Here is a 17,664-nt window from a genome sequence, read left to right as displayed (position 1 = left end):
GCTGCTTATATTGTCAAGCAGAAACCCAAAAAATCATGGTTCAGTTGTGTCTATTCTGCTGAAGAATTGTAAGTCCGAACTCCCAGTGTCACCCAGTTCTGCACAGATTTTTCTCAGGAAATGTTTTATGCCAAACTGGCCGTCTCCTGTTCCGCTACCACTCCCAACAGAATTTTTTGCAGGGAAGTAGGGTACTGGGGAAGGGCGAAGAGATGAGAAGTAGGAGATGGTAACAGGGAGATAAATAATAATAAAAAAGATCTCCTGGAAATTATTATAGAATCATAGAGTGGTTTGTGGTGGAAGAGGCCTTAAAAATCATCTAGTTGCATCCCCCTGGGGCAGGGACACCTTCTACTACATCAGGCTGCTGAAAGCCCCATCAGACCTCTCCAGTAAGAGGGCTTGAGCTGATGTATAGGAATCCTCAGCTTCTTTTAAATAAGACAAGAGGTTAAAGTGGGGGGAGTGTCCTGTTGGAGAGACTCTTGTTTGATCTCCTCTGCTGTAAGCAGCATTCTATCAGGCAAAGCAGGGCTTTGAAGAGAATGGTTTTCTTCTGTCTCTGCCACTGTTAAGAAATACAACCTTAAAAAAAGTCATTAAACCTGTTTTCCTTTATTTCTCCCTCCTTTGCTTGCTTCCTATATTCAGATTATGAACTACTTACAGAGGGACTAGTGTCTAATTGTGGCCATGCTGTACATATGATGGGTGCATGGTGGCATGTGAGGGATTCTGGAGTCAGCAGCATTGGAATGCCCTGCCTATTTTCAGATCCTTTCAACATCTTCAGCAGTGGTGTGGTGTGTCCTCTGTACCTTCTGAGTAACGCTCCTTTAGGCTTTTTTCTTCATCTTAAGCTGAAAGCTGCTGGCTCAGAGGCCATTGATCATTTTAGGAGTCTTTGTTTTCTTCCCTTTATGTCTTGCCATGCTTGTTTTTAATAATGGAAAACCTCAAAATAAAATGGAGATACCATTCCTTAATTGAGGAATCTGAGACAGACTGAAGTTCAGAAGCCATTTAATTCCACTAGCCTGCAGGAAAAGAACTGGAAAGAAGTTTTCAGTTTTTCGTTAGGGAAAGTAGAAGACTTACAAAAAGGATTTCATAAAGTACTCCTTAAGCAGCCATTGAGATGCAAGTTTTGAGGCAACAGACCTTTTTATCAGTAGTTCAGGTTAACAGTCTGGTATATTTCAAAGTGAGCTGTTTCAGCTCTTTTATTGACAGAGGAAGTACAATGTGGTATAAAACTGCTAGTTACATCTGTATGTTTAATGTCCCAGGTTTTTTGTTATTGTGGGCATTAGATGTCTTGTGCAATGCTAAGTGATAAAGCAAACCCCATCTTTTTTGTATATACATATAGGTACACATGGTAGAATCCAGGAGTTTCTAGTATACATCATCTTTATTAAAAAAGTCACACACATCCTAATTATTCCTGTTTGGAAAGCTGTAAGTATTAAGGTTGTCTGATATTTGTACAACTATACCATCCAGAAGGGCTAAGGAAGATTAAAACCAGCCTCATACATCATACAAAAATGGCATTTCTGAAGGCCTGGGCACTGAGTACAGCTTGTGAGAAAATCTGAGGTGCTGACTATTTGAGATTGTATTTGAACACTAGAATTAAATCAGAGAGAAAGGATACAGCCCAGAATTCCCATGAGATGTGTGATGTTGTTCAAGTTGCATTCCTCAGCCAGTGTCTCTGTTTCTAGGTAGTATTTGTAATGTCGAGAGGAGAGTCTGGATAACTAGTTCAGGAGTTATCTGACCTATGGATGCCTTTGACCTATTAGGATGGAGTTTGGAGACTTTCAGCTACCCTGTGAAGGTGTAATTTTGTGATGATAATGCCTACTTGGTGTCAGACAGCATGTTGACCTGTTATCATTGCATCAAACAGCAAGTTTTGGAGGTTTGTTTAGAAATAGTTTCCTTATTTACACCCACTTCACTGGGAGGGAGAGTGGAAATGAGCATCCCCATTGCCATCATTGGACATTAGCCCAGTTTCCAAATTAAAAACATAATCCAATATGTGAGTTTAGTCACTAAATCCTGGTGTTTGGCCATTATTCGTAATTCCCTGGATCCAGACAGCTCTCAAAATTTGGGAAAATTTAACTGAAGATCTAGTTCTGGATTCAAATGTCACTGCCTATTAGGTGCTCTCTTAAGCTTTGCTAGTCTCTGAACCACAGAAACAAAGCTGTTTTCCAAATATGATGCAACCAGTTGTTCTGCTGGAGTTGGGTCAGATAGTTACAAGTAAAATTTCCTCACATCTAAAATTAAGCCTTCCAAGGTAGGGACAGAGCACGCTTGGAGCAGTATGTTTACTGAGAAGAAATTTGTGTCATGCTTACAAATAAAAGAGTTGTATTTAACCCAAACTGAATTAGTGTGGCTGAAGGACTTCTGAGCTGTGAAAGAAAAGGGGAGGCAGAACTTCTCAGGCCAGATTTGCTGCACCCTCACTGTAAGATGATGAATAAGGTACCATCTTTTGTAGTACTCATGTGCTTGAAACAAACAAAAAAACCCAAAACCAAGCATCTGTATTAAAAGGCTTATCTTTTACAAGCCCTTAGTTCACTTTCAGTACTTTTAATATGTACCACTAATAATGATTACAGTTGAAGAGATACCATTATGCCATAAGCCCTTTTATTGGTATCTAGGGAGCATTTGCAAGTACACAGAGATAGATGTAAGTTATTGCTGTGATAATCAAACCATATGTGTCATATGGCACATAGAAATGATATACTATTTAATAAAAAATATTGGTTTCTTTAATTAAGTAACATTTCATTTAAAAACACGTATAGGCATTTATTTTGTATATAAAATTAAATAAATATTTAAGATATAAATGTATAAGAAGGGAGAAAAAATCTGTAAGCAATAGCTAAAGATTACTTGATCAGATCCGGAGACCTCAAGAAAAGGTATCGCTTTTTATGTCCTGTCACATATTGTGCTTTAATGGTCATCTTTCCCTTCTCCCTCTGCTTTGCTGGGTACTAATCAGCTGTGTAATTTGATTTGTAACACTTTCATTGCTTTTACTCAATTTAGCCATCCTTATGTCCAAAAAATGAATTTTTTAATTGAGAAATTCATAGCTGGAGATTTATGATCCCTAATAAATAACAGAGACAATGGAATTAACTTCTTCTTCATGTTCTTGCTCTAGATTTTCTTTCTTTCCTAAAAGTTTGTTTTAAAGTTTATAGCTTGTTTTAATGTTTTTATTGTTTGCTTATTCAGAATACACATTTCTAAACGATTTAATGCCATCAGTGCACTCTGCTTTCCCTGTTCAAGAAGTTATCCTTCTAAAATGTATCCTTTTTTGTTTTGCCAGATTTGATCAGTTCGAGACACTTGCAGAATTTTCCTCCCCCCGACTACTAAGTATTTCCATAGCTGAAAACATAATTGTTCTGTAGCTAGCAGAAGGGTGTACCTACCTGTCCCAGGCCAGAATATCCTCTGTAAAACAAGAAATCCCTTGGGTCCTAATCCTGGAGATGGAACAAGGAATCACCGTGGGGCTAAATAGCAGATTCTAATTGTGCATAAGCTGAATAAAGTAAGAATTGGTTAATTGACACTGACGCAAAGAACTGCAGAAAACAACCTAGGGCTAGCTCCTGCTGCATCCAGTTGATGGAAGGATTCTCACCTGCTCAGAAACAGCATCAAGCTCCAACTAACTCTAGCATTTTAGCGGCTGTTTGTTTGGGGGTTTGTGATCTTCCTTTCTTTTCTCTACTCCTGAGAACCTAGCTGTCAAGAGACTAACCTGCTATTTAACCTAATGATGTATTTACATTTATTAATCAATTTTAATATATATCCTTCTCAATGCAACATTCTTCCCCCTTGTCTCCTCCCCCAGATGTAAAATGGCAGCATTCAAAGTGATGAGTATCTTTCTTCCTTTTTCACTTGAGAAAGTGGCACAGAAGTTAAAGCACTTCAAAGAGATTGTTATCTCTCCATAGCTGTTGTATAATTAAACAACGATCTCACCATACTGATGTACGTTCTTCTTGATCTTTAAGTAGGAAAACAAAAAGAAAAGGCATCTCTTAATGTTTGTCTCATCTAACAGATGAGCATTAGCTTTTCGCCTTTCTGCTGTAAACTGCCTTGGCTTTGCTGGAAAGAAACTGAATTAGGGCAAAAAGATTTTGCATGCTGCTGTAGGAAGCTACTAAATATAATCTCTCTACCAATTGATTAAATTGTGCAGATGTGTGATTAATGATAGCTTGGTCAAATGTGACCTTTTAAATATAGGACAGGTTGCGTGCAATGATTTGCAAGATTTAATGTGGAGTTTTAAGCTACAGACAAGTGGTATTCTTTGCTTGTCCCTTTTGCTCAGCATGTCTCAAATAGGTTTTAGCTGTAGCAAATTAGGTAGAGCTAGATGAAATGAGAGCCACCTCCAGCTGAATTATCCAACTTAAAACAGCTTTAGCATGCTATTTTTAGATTTAAATATTCCTGCTTCATGGCGGGAGATGCCAAAGTTAATCTGCTTATGAAGATTCAGACTTCTAATGTTTCCACATGGGGTCTGTTCAAGAAGAAAATAGATTTCCTGTTTTACTGTTTTAAACACATTTAACTTTGGATTTTTAATTTAGCTGGAGGAATCAAATTGCTATCTAGGACCACATTTTGGTATGGTAGATAAACCTTTACTGAGCCAAATTTTCAAGCATGCAAACTTGCGTAGTGCCACATACTTTGAAGCTACAGGATTTCTGCCATCAGCAGAGGAATTTGCTTCTCTGGAATCAGTTAGTGCGAATGGTAGGAGAGGGGACAAGATAACATTGCATCAGACACTCCTTATTTTCAGCTGTTTCCATAAAGAAAGCCTGATCAAAGGTGTTTAAAAATATCTTTCCTGTTGCTGCAAATGATGGTAGACTGACAGTATAGAACTATAAAAGGCAACTCAAATGAGACAGGTTGACAGCATTTTACTTGGTTTCAGACTCACTGCAGTATTGTTTAATGAAAGCATCTTGTAAAAGCTAGTTTACGTTTGAGCTCTAATTCATTTTTATATATAACATAATGATAACTATTAGTGTTGCTGATCTAAGGTAGAGGGCTGAATGTGCAAATAGCTTTTCTTCTAGTCTGGAACTAAATGTTACTGGCCTGGCTGAAATCCCAGCTGGCTGGTTAAAGAAATGTGTCAAGGGATCACAGAAATACAGACATCAGTGGTGCATTTGGAATTAAAACTTGCCTGCTTGATACCTTTGCTCTCCTTGAAGATTTTCAACACAGTGCAATCTGGATAACTTTTTTTAGCACAAAGAACCTGTCCAAGCAAGTGTCTGAAGCGTGGTTTTAGAGCATGAGTTTTCTCTAAGGAAAATACTTGTCTTTAAATGTTTTCAGGTCTAGTTAAGCCCACATACCTACGTTTCATGTCTGTGTGAGATGTAATTGCTAATGTTCACAAATGAGGAGCTGCCATGGCTGCTTTGTAAAACTGCAAGCAAGCAGAATCTGGAGGTCAGGCCCAGTCAGTTTTAATGACTGACTGCCTGACTGGTTCTTGTGAAAAAGGATGAAGCTCTGCTGCATTTGGAGCCTGCTTCAAATAAATATGTCTTCTCTTCAGAACTGGGGCTTGCAAGCTCTACTTCCCTTCAGGGATTAGACTGCTTTGTGGCAGCACTGCCAGGGGAGAAGGCTGCTGTAGGCCAGGAGAAGCTTGGGGAAAGGCTTTGCTTGAGGGAGGAACTACAGCCACAGGGCAGAGTTGCCTTTCCTTCACTCCCAGCCCATGATGTAGTTACCAAAAGCACAAGGCAGGGCTAGCAGCTTAGGGTAACAGCTACAGAAATAAGGAAGGAAGGGAGGGAGGAGAAGTAGTTGTAGCTGGCTGGGTAGCGGAGAACCAGTTCATTTCTTGGCTCCAGTCCTGCTGTGCCCCAGCCCTTCCCATTCTGCTGTTGTGCAGCAGATAGGTGTGGGTGTGATATAGTTGTCTTATCCCCCCTTTCCTTCTTCCCTCGAGGCAGTAGGACCTGCTCACTAATATGCCTGTGGCAGGAAGGATGGATCTTAGCTCATTATACTGTGGATCCAAGCACAAAGGAGAATGCTTCATTTCTTCTATTTGTGGGTTTGCTTGTTCTGGATGAATGGACTGAAATGATTCTTCCCGTGGAGAATGAGTGTATGGGAGGGACGTGTTTCTGTCTCCAGGCAATAGCTGCCTTGCTTCTGGAGTTGCTCTTTTGGCCTGATATTTCACCTTGTCCAGCTATCAGTGTAAGTCAGGGCATAGTTTCAGAGATTGAATTATACTACTGAAATGTTACTGATGTGTTAAACTGGTGTGAAATCAGTCTCGCTACTCATGTCAGCTCCCTGGGAGTAAGAAAGGTGCTGAATGCTTCCAGGAGTAAGGAAGGTGCTGAATGCTTCCATTCAACAGTATCCATCACTGCGTGCAAATCCAGTGCTTTAAGACTTCAGCAAGGACTTCACTGTTCTCAGATGGGGTACAGGGTGAGGTACATGAATCTCTGCTAGTGAACCAAAACCACAAGTCTCTTGCATCAGGTTTTGTCTACCACAGTTAAAATGGAGTTTATTCTCTGGGGTTATTACTGTCACTCGTTATTAAAGGTCTAATTAATGGTGTTGATTCTTTATTATTGATTTAGAATTAATTTCTTATTTCCCACTTCATGAATATTAGCTACGTAAAAATAAAGGCTTTAATTAATTGACTGAGTTAACTTTTCCAATACACATCAGTCCCACTCCTTCCCACACATGTATCTGGAAGGGCAGAATAAAAGTGACATATGGTAAAAGGAAGCAGAATATCTAAGCTCAGGTCATCAAAGTGGTAATAATAAAGGCTTCACCAAATGGAAAATGCCACAAGTCTACTCCAGACTGTCTTCAGCACTCAATTCATTTTTGTTATTTATAAATAAATAATCAACACTCAATTCATTTTTATTATTTATAGCATTATTTTTGGGGAAAAAGATTGGTATAAATTTAATTCATGGCATGGTTGATAAAATGTAAATAACTGAAACTGCTGAAGCTTTTCCTCTAATAAAATTATAGTTATCCCTGAAAGTAACTACACTAATAAATTTTCCTTTTCCCTCCTCATCATACTTAACAAAGCAGAGATCCTTAGTTGCCATAAGTCAGAGTCATTCCTTTAGTCTTGTGAAGTTTTGCTACCTGACTCCAGCTGAGAACCTGGCTCAAAGCAGGGCTGAGCCAAGGGAAGAGAAACATTGTCTACAACGTATGTGTGTATAGGATTGTCATGGGCTGAAATCAATGCTTTGTCTGTTACAGAGGAGCAAAATAGCACATTAAAATTATTTATACTCATTGAGATGTTTTATACACAGTAATAGAAATTTGGAGTAAAAAATATGGTTCTGTTTTGCAGTTGCTGCTAGTTACATATTAAACTGATTTTTATTAACATACTGAATACATGAAAGCTGTAATGCACCACTTCCCCTCAGTGTGTCTTAAGTACCTATCTGTTGCTTGTTGCTGTATCATCTCTTCACCTTCTGATCCACAGTGTACCCGATATCAACAGTGTGGTTGTAAAATGCAGCTAAAACCTAGATTTATCCCGTTTTAGTCCCGTCGCTTGAATCACCAGAGCTACGTTTGAACTGTCTGGACACTTGCTGTGGGATGACAAGAGCCTCCAAAAGGAGAAGGCTTTTGTAAATGATAATATAAATGATAGAGCCAGGCTGTTCAGGCATTGTGTGATGAAGCACACAGATGAATGGAAGTTTTCCAAATTTTGAATGGCCTGTGACTTCATGAGTGTACTCTCCTTCGCAGCCACCTTAGACTGGATGTTCTGTTCTTATTCTCTATGCATTTCTGATAGCATTTGTACCTATGGATCATTTCTTTCTTAAAATCACCTTGGGTAAAGTAATTGTTTTGTGCACAAGACTCATAAAAGTGCTTCAGGTTTCTCTGCTTACTACTGTCAATATATTTCTGGGTTTTGGATGTGAAGCCTCTCTCTCTTGGTTAATGTATTTCCAGGTCACTTCATCTACAGATTCTGCATTAAATATTGAGGCTTCTGCGTGCAACCTTTTCAGTTTTGCATGTGTACAGATTTTATACATGGCAATGCGTATTTTCAAGTGCAGTGATCCCATTTTTTTGGGTTAGTACGTGCAGATTTGGTGTACGTTTGCATTCATGCAGCAGGGATGTGATATTCTGATAGCTATTTACCCTGTACAGGAGCGTGGCAGGAGCCCTGGAGTGGAGCACAGTCCTGGAATTTGGCTCTGGTTTTGGATGCTGGGTTTTGCGAGTGCATAGCCATGCTCCCCCACAGGATATAGGGAGGGGCTCTCCCCTTTACTCACAGCAGCCACCCAGCCTCTGTAGTCCCTTTAAGGTCTAGAGAAAGGAAGCCACACAAGATATCACGTAATGATGCTCTTGTAGCTGCAGTCTCCCAGGTGTACATGGACAGCCATCCCTCTTCTTACCATTGTGGGAATGTATAGGCAAACTAGAAATTGGCCCTTGCATGTCCGATTGCAAGAAACCTGCTCTGGAGACTAATTACCCTGAGTCTGCCGGGTGGCTTGCTGATTCCCTGTAAATAGCACTTAGTCCAGTCTCAACCTGCTAAAATTGTATGACGGTTAACTTTTTTCCTCAAGTATTTCTTTTGACAGCACTATAAACAAAAGGACTTCTCTGCATCTTTCTTTGCTGAATTATTTATTTGAATGTAGATATGAATCATTCTTTATTGCGGAATACAGTGCAGTCAGGTCCTAGTACTAAAACATCAGTGCTAATAAGCTGGAAATAAAATTGTCAAAAATACTTGATTCTAATTAGGATCTTCTTAATGTTTATACACTGTGGATTTGATCTTCCTCCCAGTGACTGCATAAATCTGGGATGCTTTCATTGACTGTAGTAGAGTATTCAAGCAAATAAGATGATAACTTTATGGCTTGTTCTTAATGGTTATTATATGCTATTAGCTAAATAAGAAAGCTGTTCAAACTTTCAATTGTTTGATTAAGTAAAAACAGTCCACATGTTTCCTACTGCATATCTAAAGCATAGAAATTTTAGCAGTATGGAATTCAAAAAGTATAGGTCTGAAAAATAACTACATATGCTTATCTATTTTACATACAAACATGTGCAGATAATTTACTGATTCCTTTTCATATTGACTGGAATTGTTCAATTCATATGGCTAAAGCATTAGAGCTGATCTGCACAATGAGTGATACTGAGTCACACCTGTTAAAAGTTATTCAGATCCCCTGAGGTTTCCCCACATAGTTCATTTTACCATTCTTTTTCCCTTTGAAATCAATTATCTGTCTATCTTTTTAAGTGAAGCTCAGCTACTTCTTGATGTAATTCCTCAGCTGTTCCCCATCCATTTTCCCAATCTCCATGTTCATCAAAACACTCAATCCTGTAATATTGTGTCAGCTTCGTACTTCTGTCCCAGGAGTTTTGATGGTTAGGCCCAAATTCTACATTTAACCAGATGTGAAATGAGTTTGGATTATTGTTTTACTCTGTGTCTTCACAATTGAGATGAAGTTTAGATTTGTATCAAATCCTCATTGAACTTTGAAATAGGTCACATTTAGTGAACTTGTAGGATGTCATCCTCTGTAAGCAGGAACTTTTGAATCCTGAGTTGTCTCTTACTGGCTCCTGGCGATCTGACTGGGACTCCAGAGGCACTTGTGCAATTCCCTCAGTCCAGATTTTATATGCTGTATGCTAGTCTCTCTAAGGCCCATGCTCTGTGCTTTGTAAACATAAAGACAAAAAAAATACATATTCTTAATTTTTCTGAAATGAATGTGTACTTCAAAAATCATAACTGCTTTTTGTTAAGAGTTAAATTCAAATAGAATTATGTCAAAACAGCATGGTTACAAACTGTTTATTTTTGCAGCTACTCACTCAAGTAGAAGCTAGAGTAGAAGACTATTTTACAGCAAATAATTGACTTGTTATTTTTCTCCTTTATAAATTGCTTAAGAGAGCTTATGATTTCGTTCATATTTTATAAATTTGTTATAACTGGATAATTCTGTAGCTAATTCTTGAGCTGTTAAATAGTTCATAAACAATTTATTTTGAGGATTTTTTTTTATTCAGAATTTGGAGTTATCAGTAGCTGCTTTCCTTGGTTCATTACTAACTCTGGGTTCTCGCATTTTCATGGTCTATTGGATGAGTGTTGGATCCCCATCTGGGACCTTTAAAGGGCAATTCCAGTGGAACAGAAATAATAGTGACTTTAACTGGGCTAATTTAGCACTGTAGCATATAAGGTTTCTGGTATGAGCATGCCGCTTAGTATCTTGCTGTCTGGGAGTATTCTCTAATGTTTAGCTCTAAATTGAGCCAGGTCTCAACTGACCCCAGATCGGGGTGAACTACCTAAGACATTTACATAGGGATTTGCTTGCCCCAGGATCTCTTAGGTCAGGTAAGAATAGAAACTGCTTTGCTGTTTAGCTGAAGATTAAATTAGAAGGGTCTTCTGCTGAAATGGATAGTTTCTTTTCCATATAAGTTGTGAATGAATACGTAGATGAAACTGTTTTCTTGTGATGCCAGCCTCCTTTGCTGTCCTGAGGGAGCTTTATGGGGACGTAAGCCTGGTTCTGTCCTGCTGCAGCCCCATTAGCACAATCTGGAGAGGCCATCTAGGAAGTACATAGATGTATAGTGACACATACATTGGTGTTTGATGAAATATGATCCAATAAATGGAGAGATTGCACTTATCACCTGTCTGAGGAGGTTGAGCAGGAAACAGAGGAGATGCCTAGGAAACGGCTGTTCAGTGTGCTTTGGGTTGTACCTTATCTCATTCCAGAAACTCCAACTCACTCAATTCTGCTGCATTTAAGATACTGTCTCTGTGAATTACCTGAAAATCTCTTAAAGGCTCTGTCACTGTTCTTTCCCTTGAGATTAAAGACTAATCTTGGGTATTTGCCATCTAGGAATCTACCTAATTACCTGAGGTTATACGTTGGTCAGTAAGAGATACTTTATGAAGAACAGCGGAATTGTTCTAGTGTTTGAAAAGTCAGTAATTAGGCACATCATTCCCCACAAGACTGGTTTGAGGAGAAGTCCTGATCTCCTAGCAGGAAACTCCTATTTCATGAGATGAATTATCCCTTAAAGTGAATCATCTCTCCACCCCTGGGACTTCCCCACAAAGCAGATGGGCTTCATGAGGACTTTAGACTGGGCGGAAGACAAGCTCAAAGCATATATTGCTGTATCCAAGAAAAATGGTGGCTGTTCATAGATCTAAAGGTACAGTACAGACTTGCGAAAGGACAGTAGTCTTAATTTCTTCTCACATGATGTAAGTTTAAATTGGGTTTCTGGGTGTAGTTCAGTTATAAACATGTAATAAACTACTGAACTTTCCAAAAGTTTTTCCTGTAAAGTTATAAAATATGTAAAATGGTTCTTCACAATAATTTTTATCCAGTAGATCATACATGTTCAGTAAGAATTGTAAATCCTTCATTAGTGATAAAAAGAGTTATTTTGCTCCAGCAATTAAATCAATATTTAGGCAGGTTTAAGCTACTTACAGTTTTTCCAAGGCACTGGAATGGCTTGTTGTGCTTTAATCTATCCAAAAAAAATAAAACATCTAGAAAGTATCTTTAAGTACGTTGAAGAAATATTATAACACTTTGTTGACAAGGTAACCAGCTAAACAACATGAGGAAAAACTGAAAAGATGAGGATTACCTGACTTAGAAAAAAGAGTGAAGAACATTCTTCTAACATATTTCCATGACTCTTCTCTGAGATGAAACTGATGAATAAAAGGTTATAAGGGCTGTTGATTTTGATACTTTTTACACCATAACCTAGGACTGTTAATTCTACCATTGCACAATGTTAATACTAAGTGCTTTTTTTAATGTATTGTGCACAAAAGTATTTTATAAAAGGTTGGGAAAATAGACAGTTGCTTGATGGTTTCTGCTAAGTAATATTTTATATCATGTTTCTAGAAAGTAGTTTTCTCTTTAGAAGTTACTGAAACACAGCTTATCAAGCCTTAGTTCTATTTTTAAGCTATAGAAAGCTATGTTTAAAACATGGTTGTTATCCAAAAACTTTCCCTCTCAACACGGCGAGTATGTATAGCAAAAATGAATTGCTTTTAAGACTGAATTTCCTGAACCATCTTTCACACATTATAGAGGCATAAACACATACTAGTAGAAGTCTTGGCTTTGCAAATAATCTGTTTATGCATATAGGAATCTACAGGGTAAGATTCTTCATTTATTACATACGATGACCTACACAGAATTAGAGAAATTTCTTTATAGTGATTAAACAAATTACTTGGGAGAGAATGCAGATGTTAATTTTAACGTTTTGTTTAATACTTCTCTGAGCCTTCTATATTTACGTAAACTGGAACCTCGATTTTTGTTTGTATCATTGAAATACTCCCACTTCGTATTTATTCTCAGTAGTAATATCACACTCCTGTCCCATGTTTTTAGAGTGAAATAGAACATCCATTTCAATGATCAGACTTTTATTCCTACCACAGAAAACAATTATTTGTTTGACTTTGGCCACCTTGTAAACATCCTAGTGCGTAGGAATCAAGCAGACAAATGCCTAAGACATCTTCATTGATTTATGCACACAATGACATTTACAGTGTGTGGTTGCCCAAAGTAGCAACATACTACTTGATCTAAGCATGGGTATAAGTTCTCAGGCTCAGCCTCAAGAATAAACAAAATTGCAAAACTGAAATTCAAGGAAATGATTGTCGTGGTTTAAACCCTGTCATCAAGTTAGCCACGCAGTCCACTCCCCCCTCCACCCATTCTTCCCCCCCTCCCCCTGCTCCTGAAGGGACGGGGAGGAGAATAGAAAGAATGTAACTCCCATGGGTTGAGATAAGAACAGTTTAATAACTAAGGTATAACACAAATCACTACTGCTACCACCAATAATAATAATGATAAAGGAAATAACAAGGCAAGAGAATACAACACCTCACAACCCGTCGACCGATACCTCGCCCCCACCCAGCAGTGAGCCAGCCCTTCCGGGTAGCTCCCAGTTACATCCCAGGCATGACGTGCTGTGGTATGCAATACCTCTTTGGCTAGTTTGGGTCAGGTGTCCTGTCCCTGCTTCCTCCCGGCTTCCCCTCCTCCCTGGCAGAGCGTGAGACTCACAAAGTCTTTGGTCAGGCTAAATATTTGAGCAGTAACTAAAAACATCGGTGTTATCAGCACTTTTCCCAGGCCGAAAGTCAAAACCAGGGCGCTGGACCAGCTACTAAGAAGGAGAAAAATGATTGCTACTGCTGAACCCAGGACATGATCACAGACTGAGTCTTCTGAAGTAGTTTCAACTCATTTTATATGTTGTTCAACTTAAATAATCAGGTCATCTTTCTGTGTCAGACTGGCAGGTTTTGTTTTGGAAAGCTCCTTGCTGTAGATGAGAGTTTTGTGAGGGAATGAAAGTCACCACAAGAAAGTCAGCAGTTGAATGATAAGGTATCTAGCACACTGGCATGATTTCCCTACTCCAAACAAAGGGAAATTTTGACATATGCCATTGCTGTGGCAGCAATGAGAACCACATGAGAAGATCTAGATCCAAATTTTGGGTCTGTTTGTGAACTCAAGACTTTAATCAAGTTATGTGCAAAGGTGAGCCTATATCAAAATGCAGTAGGTAATTATATCTGATCCTGGCGTAAATGAAATGTGTTGCATGCTCCTGTACCATCAGTAGGCTTTACAAAATTCTTATATCTGAGTTGGACCTGAGCATCTACCCATATAGTGTCATTGGAATTTGGTTGTACTTACAGTCATTTTGGTGATGCTGGAGATACACAGAAGGCAAATGTGGCTTTATGCCTTTATTCAGAAGTGGAGTTAAGAGTAGAAGAGAGTTTGCTGTCTTCAGCAGATAGGTTTTATATCCAGTCCAGAGAGAGAACAAATGTCCTCCTATATGGACTATTGCCAGTTTGAATCCTGATGAAAGCATTAGTACCTTTGGATCTGGGCCCTGGAAATGGCTGATTTAATACAGTCTTTAACCATTTATCTTGGCAGCTGATGTTTTACCAGTGACACCATGTGTTTGTATACAGGGTTATCCAAAGAGAAGAGTAAATGGGATGAGGGGATGCCCATGACTTGTATAGGTCATGTTGTTATAGTAACGTATTCCCAGTGCCAAACTGGACAGCTACTTCCCCTAAAACCTATCTGTCATCAGCTTTTATTTCTATTTCCCTGCAGTGTATTTGGACTGTGGTTTAGGCTACACATTTTGTAAGTAGCAATTGGTAATTTCAAAACTTTTTACTGTCTCCACCAGACTTTAATTCCAAGGCTGGTGTGTTATAAGAGCTGAAAGCCATATCCAGTAGCACTTCTATGGACAACATCTTCCACAGGGAACATGTTGCCTTTTAAAAGACTACTTGGTTAACCTCTTAAGACTGTTATTTTGTGAAAGATAGAAGAGAACTGAATATGACTGTCACGTCTTGAGGTCTGACTTTTGACAGCTCTGCTTATCATTTCCAACCAAGGAATTACTGTTGCTTCTTTCTTTCTCAAAGAGATTCAAGTGAACTGGAAACAGGCTGAGGATGGACACTGCAGTGTCTTTCTTTGTATGGCTTTTCTTCACTGGCTATCATGAGGTTAAATGTGCTCTTGCTACCTATCTTGCTATCTCTATGTTTTAAGTCCTTCATGAATGACACCTATAACATGTTAGGCTGCTGGGAAGATATTGCAACCAAAGTACAGTCCCAAGAGTTCCCTCTGAGTTTACCAGATAAACCGTGCTAAATTTAATGGGCAACTGAAATCTTACTCGTGACTTTCACTGTAGCATATTTTCAGTTAAAGGGATCCCGTTGCAGGATATGCATCACAGCAAAGCATAGATTTTGCATTGCATTATTAGAAAGGATTGGACTAGCCCTATTTAAATATACTGTACTAGGGATGTTATTGTTAACTGTGCATTGACACAGTATATTGTGTGAGTGATGCAAGTTTTAATGGCTTTATACTCTCCGTCAACATGATGTATCATAATTGCTTTTTTGGACCAGTTACAAGCTGAGCATAAATATTTGGTATTAATGAATTCAGGTTTATTATGTGTAAGTGTATCTGCAGTGCAGCAAATATGCATCCATTCATGAAGCATCTTAGCATGCTCAGGGCAGGACTTCCGCCTTTCTTTCTCATCTTCCTCTTTTTCCTGCTTATCTGCTTCTGAAAGTCAAAATAACTTGCCTCTATTTTTCTCCAGTTGTTACTGGTCCCCTCAGCCTTGGCACTTCACCATGTATACTGGACCCACTCTGGCATTTCTGCCTGTCATTTCTTTTGTTATAAGCAAATTGCTCCAATAGCCAAATCCATTCACAAGTTGCTGGCCGAGGACTGTATCATATCGATAACATGAGGTATTTTATTCTATCCTTTTTGTATATATCTTGTATTTTACATATCATCGGACTTTTGTTTCTCCTGCCAGTGTGCTGGAGAACCTTGGAAACCAAGGTGGGAAAGAATGAGATGACACCTGTAGATGAGGTAAAAGCACATTCTGTCCCTGCTTCCCAAGTCTGAAGCCACACTGGAAAGCCTTTCTTGTGCTCTCAAGCCAAGGGGTTGGCCGCCTTCTGAGAGGATGGCCTTGTGGATTGTGTCAGAAGAGAGTGAGTTGGGGGATCTTCGTAGTACCAAAAGCTTCTTCCTGAATTAGTGATCCATGGTGGCTTGTGATGCACTCCTCTCTGAAGCCTCTGGAGATGCCTTATGGCATGCTGCACTACATTCAGACCAGTATTTGTGTGTAATTCAGAGATGAAATTCTAACCACATAGAGAAAAGGAGAAGCGTGACCCAGTGGTAGTTCTGGGTTTGAAACTGCAGTGTGGGAATTATGGGACATGGATTTGTGTTTTGCTCAGCTGTATGTTCTGCGTCATCTGCCAACCTTTGAAATGGGGCAATAGCAGTTATCCCACAGAGACAGATAAATGATTAGGAGATGCTCAAGCACTGTAAGCCTTTATAAAAGCCTATATAAAAGACAGCCTATATAAAAGCCTATATAAAAGACAGCTGTACAGATTGGACCCCACTTTCTTAGTGGGTCTTCTGAAGTCCTTGCCATCCTCCTGCCATGCAGCTCCATCTGTAGGCCTAGCACCATTTCGTCAAACTAAACTGATTATAGGTGTTTAGAGTCAAGGATAGCCCCTGCTTTCCTCAGTGCTCCTCATGCTCTCCTTTCCCCTTGTTCTTAGATTAGATCTACTGTCGTAAAATGTCAGAACAGGCATGCAGTTGTGGTGCTGCTGGACACTGGCACAGAAGTTCCCTCAGTGTATAACATGGAGTGCACAGGGTGATTGATGATCCTGCAGTACAGGGGGTATACGAAAAGGAAGAGAAAGGACTGAAAAGATGAGACTAAAATCAAAGGCTGAAGGAAATGAGAAAGAGAGCAGTGGATGTTTCTCTCCAGGAAGTCCTCATGAATCTTCAGGTTTCCTGCTGCCTTCCCACATTTTATAAATGGACTGAACAGATGACAGTTTATATTCCTAAACCTAACAAGATGCTGCTAGTCTTCTGTGAAATTGGTTTAATACCTAGTGATAAGCTAATGCTTAGCAGCAGTTTTCTTTCTCAAGACAGTATGACTCCTAAACACCTGGTTTTATTTGGTGGTTTCTGTAATAAGGCAGATGATCTTCTCATTAAGGCATCACTAGGGTGGAGACAAGCTCCCTCTGTACAGGCTTGCTGGTCTGACAAGATGCTTCTGAGCTGTTATGGCTTTTGAGGAGACAAGAACCTCCTGGGGGCCAAGGCTGACTGTAATGGTACTGCCTGCTGGACACCAACTCACTATTCCTGCCTCAGGAGACAGTGTAGGTAAAATAAATGCAGGAGAAGGAAGGAGTTGAGGCTACCTTGCTATGATGGGGGTAGATGGCCAGCACCTTAGTCTGTTTCTCTAAATCCTGAGGCTCTGTTGGCCTGTGGCTTTAAAGTTTGGTACCCAAAGAGAGCACATGGTTCTGCAACAGTCTGTTAATTGCTCTGTGTCTGAGGTGACCTGTCCTGTAGTTAATAATGTGCACATATTTCACAGAACTGCCCGGAAAGTGGTAGGCATTTTTGAAGATCAGGATGACTACAGTTCTAATGCCAGTAATAAAATTGCCATTTATATTAAAAGCCCCAGAGTGCTTAAAATTTAATTGGAAGTCGTAGATGAGACATTGCTTAATTTTCTGTTGTTTTTAATAATAGATTGGGGAAAACGTGCATGCTGTAAACCTTTTAGCTAGGATTATCTAAACTCTGAGGTTTATTTCTTTATTCTTTTTCTTTTTTTTTTTTCTTAAGTGTTAGTAAATAACTTTAATATGACTTTTAAAGAAAGTGGAGACAAGTAATAAGGCCTGTTTTGGATAGCTTGGAGGCTCAGCTGTTAACT

The 17,664-nt window shown here is 39.2% G+C and overlaps 1 protein-coding gene across 1 annotated transcript in view; it reads left to right on the top strand.

The window, feature by feature from the left end:
* The window catches only part of NYAP2 (neuronal tyrosine-phosphorylated phosphoinositide-3-kinase adaptor 2), a gene marked incomplete at its 3' end in the record, with an annotated part of 135,661 nt that overhangs the window by 25,623 nt on the left and 92,374 nt on the right, over positions 1–17,664 (top strand). The window lies entirely within an intron of this gene.

This window comes from Psittacula echo (genome assembly GCF_963264785.1).
Source record: "Psittacula echo genome assembly, chromosome: 7".
Lineage (NCBI taxonomy): Eukaryota > Metazoa > Chordata > Aves > Psittaciformes > Psittacidae > Psittacula > Psittacula echo.
Note: the sequence above shows the minus strand (reverse complement) of the source record. Positions and strands in the feature narration are given on the sequence as shown.